Genomic DNA, 6,084 nt, shown 5'->3' on the forward strand with positions numbered 1-6,084 from the left:
TCTTAAAAGCAAAATATATGATAGTGAATTGTATAATGGGGAATACCTATACAACATTGGCTTGCACCCACATTATTTTTACCTCACCTTAGTCAAGTGATATCCTAAAAGATAGATGTTAAGGGCTCCCTAATGACCTTTTTGCATTTTTTAAGTAATGGATATATCTCATCTGGTCCTGGCAACTTGAATTTTTTTTAATCTATTCATCTATGTTAACTTCATTAATCAATGGTTAAGATGGTTTGGTGCCTAGGTTTAGAAATTTATAATTGGCAGCATTTGTTAACAGAATGCAAGACTAAAGTACACATTTTGTAACAACATGGTTCTTTTCTGTAATACTTAATGATTTTTTATTTTTTTTTTTATTTATTTTTTTTTATTTCTGTATTGAATGTTAGGAAGTGATGGGATGGGGATCACTTAAGGTGTGGAGCTACAAGCACAGTATAGGGATACACCAAAGTGGAGGATAATACCTGTGGGGAGGACATACATCAAACATTACTGTCAACTTCCATACTTTTTTTTCATTTATTATCTTAACCTTTTTTCTTCTTGTGATGCTTTTGTGGCATACTCATATATGTCACCTTTTTTTCATCTTGTGATGCTTTTGTGGCATACTCATATGTCATACAAATTTATCTTGTTCTTTATGTAACTAATATCAGCTTTATTTCAGGTAGATGCCAGCTTTTTAGAGGCAATTCCTGAAGAACTGCAAAAGGAGCTGAAGCAAGACCTGGAGCATCTCAAGCAAGTGAGAGAAGCTACTGCTCCATTGCCAGGAAACCGAGGATTGCAAAGATCACCACTTAAGCAGGAAAGTGTGCACAGCAGAGGTGAGTCTGATAATGCCACTTTTGGCTTTGTGAGTTGCTAGGTGCTAGGCAGCTATAGGAAGGAAGAGTGACTGTACTTCACAGGGAAGAGTGATACATTATGCAGAGGGGAAGTAGTACAAAAAGAGAGATAAAACAATTAATTCTAGTTGACATTTTTATCTTTTGGCCCATCATGCCATACTGTGAGGAAAAGCATGATGTGCAATACTCACTACAGGGCGAGGCCAGCACAGAGGTCGACAAGGGAGAAGGAGCAAGGCTGATTCCCGCTGGGTGGAGTCTGAAGGCTTGGTCACCCTCACCAGTATGTTCCTTAGCAGCACTGACAAGGTGGGATGTTGGGAAAATTATACAATTTCTCTATATCTTTTTTGTATTTGCTGTAGATGTAGATGATCTGAATACTGTGTGTAACATATGACTGCAGTCAGACAAGATAAGAACCTTTTTTTCATTATGTCTCAAGATGTAATTAGATGTTATCTTTAATAATAGTCGATGAAAGAGCTTGAACTACGTTCTAGGCAGCTGCATAAAGTCTACTTTATTCCTAGACTACCTAAGGAGGCTCTGAGCTGCTGTTATACTTATGATGTGCTGTACAAATAGAGGTGTTATGTGCTACCTTCTAAAATATCACACGCAGAATTATCTTATCTATAAGTGGGTTAAAGTTTTAGTGAAAAGAGGTGCCATCACTGGGAACTGAATCATTGACTAGGCAACATTAAGTATGTGTTGTGATGTTCCTCACTTTTTGATGGATTCATTCACCCTAAGTCTGATATACTCCAGGTTCAGGGAACCAAACAGAAAAGAAAGTTTGAATAAAATGAAATGAGAAAAATGCAATGGAAACACCCATTAACCTAACTTACAATTTATTTAACTTAGACACGACTTATTACTTTACAAGCTTACTGAGAAAAGGGAAAAAATCACACAAAAATTAAGCTTGGATAACTCTCCATACCCACATGGCCTTCATAAGTACCGACCACTACAAAGAAAAAAAGAACAAAGAATTATAACCATTACAGCTTATAGTGGTAGTCACACAGCATGAAATATATGGCGGACACAGCAATAGGAGGCACTAGTCCCTGAAAATACTGTTACAGTTGCAAAAATGGAAGCAAGAAAGTAACCGCAAAAATAAAAGCATACATATAGCCTCTATTAGTAGGTACAAATTATTACAAAAAACACAGTCTAAAATATCCTATTAGTTAGCTATAATGTACAAACACATAAATTTTGTGGCTTATATATTAGCCACTACTCACTCCACGTGCACTCAGGCCTCCACATGGCCTTCCCTGTGGGAGGAGGCAGGCCTCCCCTGGTGACCCAGCTTGACCCCGGAAACGACACAAGAGAGAGAGGGTGAGGTCATGGTGTGTCCCATTTTTAAAAGGCTGCTGGTGCCTCTGGCAGAAAACATATTGTCCTGTAGTGCATGGCAAGTGCTACCAGTATAAAAAATTTCACCCTTACAAACAACATACCTACCTACAACACATAATAAATCAGAGAAATACACTCTTATCAACTAATAACAAATATAAAGGAACGTACACGCTAATGTACAATATGGTAAAACTGATATTCAGTATTTGCCCATCTCACCACTGAGCCAAGGAAAATGAAGCTAGCTAAAAGAAATGGGTGGGTAACTTAACCTAAGTCACATCATAACAGTATATACAGTGCTTTAAACATGCTGACCTCAATAACCTTCAGACCCCAAAGATAAGTTTTACAGGATTTTTTTTTTTTTTTTTTTTTTTTTTTTCTAGGCACTAAAAGAGAAATTATTCTATTTTACCAAGTGAGAACTGGAGTTGGTGTATGAAGTTTATTACTACGTACTTGGTGCAAGAGTGACATACTATTTTGTTTTGTCCATCCAGTCTTCATACAAATGCATGTTAGTACTCATGCATATTAACGTCCAAGATATCATGAATAGTTGAGAAATGGGCAACACTTGATGGTATCAACCATATATTGATTTATTTATCTCAAAAAGTTTCTATTTTGCAAGTTTCTGTTTAATACAAGTGTTATCCATTTTTCACAAACTAGATGCCATGACTGTATTTTGTGACACCCAAACAACAAAGAGCAGTACCTAAATCTTCTAAACCTTGGTTTAACACAGCCTGTTCTTGTGCTTTACATGACAGAGGTTGCCCACAAAAGGTACTTGAGCCTTCCATCTCCTGAATCTAATATACTTTATACTTTATATTTCTGCATGGAATCATGTTAAGTCTGTTCTTCAACTTGCCAAACACTCCTTCATGAATAGAAAATGTCAGAAACTTTCAAACTCCAACTCCCCTCATGACTTCTGGCATCTGGCCAAAAACATCTCTAACAACTTTACTTCATTTTTTTCTCCTCTATTTCATCCTGATGGCACCACTACCATCTTATCAATTTCTAAAGCTGAACTCTTCTCTCAAACCCTTCCTAACAACTCCACCATGGATGATTATGGGCTTGTTTCTCCTCCTCCTCCTCCCCCTGACTATTTCATACCTACGATTAAAGTTCTTTGTAATGATGTTTTCCATGCCCTCTCTAGCTTAAACTCTCGGAAGGCTTATGGACCTGGTGGGGTCCCTCTTATCGTTCTCAAAAACTGTGCTTCCATGCTTTCACCTTGCCTGGCCTTTCAATTACAGTGCAGACTCAATACTTGAACTTGATACGTTCCAAATGGCTGTTCAAGTATTAAAAAGTTTGACTATTGATACCTATAAATCAGGAAATTTGTTCTAATCTTACCAAAACCTCAAGTAAAAAAATTTCAGTAGATGTTTATTTACAATTTTTAATTGTACATACCGTAAGTGAAGGCTGGTGATGGATAACTTAGAAGAGGAGGGGAGAAGAGTGGGGAGAAGGAGGGAGGTCATCAGAAGACGAGTCATTATCCATGAAAACGTCTTTGTAACTTTTCTCCTGGTGTTATTGCTGTGAATCCACTAATGGAGTGCTGTGGCTCATATAACACTTTCACTCTCACCAGATTCCTTATTTTCATCACTAATAAGCCTCTTAGGTGCCATCATAAGTTTCTAAATGGAAAAAACTATTAACAGAGTGCAGAATAATTTTTTTCTCAAGACTGCGGGAGGATTATGGATGCGCATCGGCATCCGGTATACCGGCATTACGATGATACCAGTATTACCAGAATTATTAGTAATACGGTATCAGAATGGTACAATGGCGGCTGTGAGAAGGGAGATGACAGAGCTATGTACATGACCAAATGTGTGGTCGCTTCATTACCAGCTTTTTTCACCACCAATAAGCCTTTGGTGTTAATGTAAGTTTATAAATGAAAAACTAAAGATGGAATACAGGAGAATGTTGTTCTGATGATCGCAGCAGCACAAGTCACAACTGTCTAATCCCTCTTAACTACTGTCCTATAGCTTTAATCTCTTGCTTTTCTAAAGTTTTTTAATCAATCCTCAATAGGAAGATTCTTAAACATCTGTTGCTTCACAATCCTCTATCTGATCACCAGTGTGGCTTCCGTCAAAGTTGCTCTACTGGTGATCTTCTGACGTTCCTTACCGAGTCTTGGTCATCCTCTTTTAGAGATTTCGGTGAAACTTTTGCTGTCGCGTTAGACATATCAAAAGCTTTTGATAGTCTGGCACGAAGCTTTGATTTCCAAACTGCCCTCCTACAGTTTCTATCCTTCTCTCTGCAACTTTATCTCAAGTTTCCTTTCCAACTGTTTTATTGCAGCTGTGGTAGATGGCCACTGTTCTCCTAAATCTACAGGCAACTCCCGCTTAACGAACAGGTTACGTTCCTAAAAAAAATGTTCGTTAAGCGAATTTTTGTTAAGTGAACCAATTATAACAAGTTTGACCCCTGACTTGAACTTCCATTGAGAGTAAACAAAGCAAGAGTGCATTTTAGTACATTAAAAGATTTAATGAAAGTAAAAATTATGAAGTTAAACATTTAGGCAATTTAATTTAAGTCATTATAATGTACACTAATGTATGTATGTAAGTAACTTTATAATGTTGATGATCTTAAATTTATGAAGGGAGGGAGAGTGAAACGGGAAAGACACTAACCGGCAACCTGTGGAATGTAAACAAAGGGCGCATCATTGTATCATATGCAAAACTTATGTACCACATTTCCACAAGGCTTTCCATTTTATCCATTGCAGAGTCACTAGTACAGGTGGTTCTTTTAGCTTGCAAGGAAGATACGGTCTCACCAGCCTTCTTAATAGAGTCTGTTGGCTTGAAAATAGTAGAGACAGTAGATGGAGTCAAGCTATGGTGGCAAGCAATGCTATTAGTTTTCTCGCCTCTCTCATGTCTGTGAATAATATCCAGCTTCACTTTGAGAGTAAGAGACTTCCTGGTCTTCTTAGCAACACTAGGTGACATTGCAGAGTATTTTGGTGGCATATTGAGCAAGGAAAGACTAGCTGCTTCTGACACAGTTATTGTTTTGAACTAGGGGGAGTGGTGCGCATTTTGTTCACGAGAGGCGCTGGTGTATTCAAAAGCTTGTCAGCTTGCGTGATGTGGCGGGGCTTTCAAACTTGGAAAAAAATTACCTGGATAAAGTTTTGTTAAAGCGAGTTTGGTGTTCATTAAACGAGCAGATGGTAGTAAAAGGAAATGTTCGTTATAGCAAAATTTTTTTGTGTGAACATTCATTAAGCGGGGGTTTCCTGTATTGATAGTGGCGTTCCTCAGGATTCTGTCCTGTCATTCACTCTCTACTATTCATTAATGACCTTCTTAACCAAACTTCTTTCCTTTTCCTCTTGTATGCTGATGATACCATCCTACATCTTTCCATGTCCTTTCAGAAACAACCAACTCTTCAGGAAGTCAACAGATCATGCAGGAATGCTACAGAATCTTTCTAAGATTTCTGATTGGGGCAGAAAAAACTTAGTAGTTTTCAATGCCTCAAAAACTCGATTTCTCCATCTCAACTCGACACAACCTTCCAGACAACTATCCTCTCTTCTTCAATGACACTCGGGTGTCTCCTTCTTCCACAGTGAATATCCTCGGTCAGTCCTTTACTCATAATCTTAACTGGAAACATAACAGGTAAAACAGCTTCTATGAAGTTAGGCGTTCTGCAGTACCTCTGCCAGTTTCTCTTGCCCCTTCAACCGCTAACTCTGTACAAGGGCCTTATCTGTCCTTGTATGGAGTATTCT

General features: G+C 38.0%; 1 long non-coding RNA gene across 1 annotated transcript; it reads left to right on the top strand.

The window, feature by feature from the left end:
• Positions 1-407: 407 nt before the first annotated feature.
• LOC123501003 lies at positions 408-5,778 on the top strand. Its single transcript, XR_006673528.1, has 3 exons — positions 408-848; positions 1,069-1,181; positions 5,722-5,778. It is a non-coding gene; the product is annotated as an uncharacterized LOC123501003 (long non-coding RNA).
• The last annotated feature ends 306 nt before the right edge of the window (positions 5,779-6,084 follow it).

This window comes from Portunus trituberculatus, unplaced genomic scaffold (assembly GCF_017591435.1).
Source record: "Portunus trituberculatus isolate SZX2019 unplaced genomic scaffold, ASM1759143v1 PGA_scaffold_65__2_contigs__length_43488, whole genome shotgun sequence".
In the NCBI taxonomy this organism is placed as follows: domain Eukaryota; kingdom Metazoa; phylum Arthropoda; class Malacostraca; order Decapoda; family Portunidae; genus Portunus; species Portunus trituberculatus.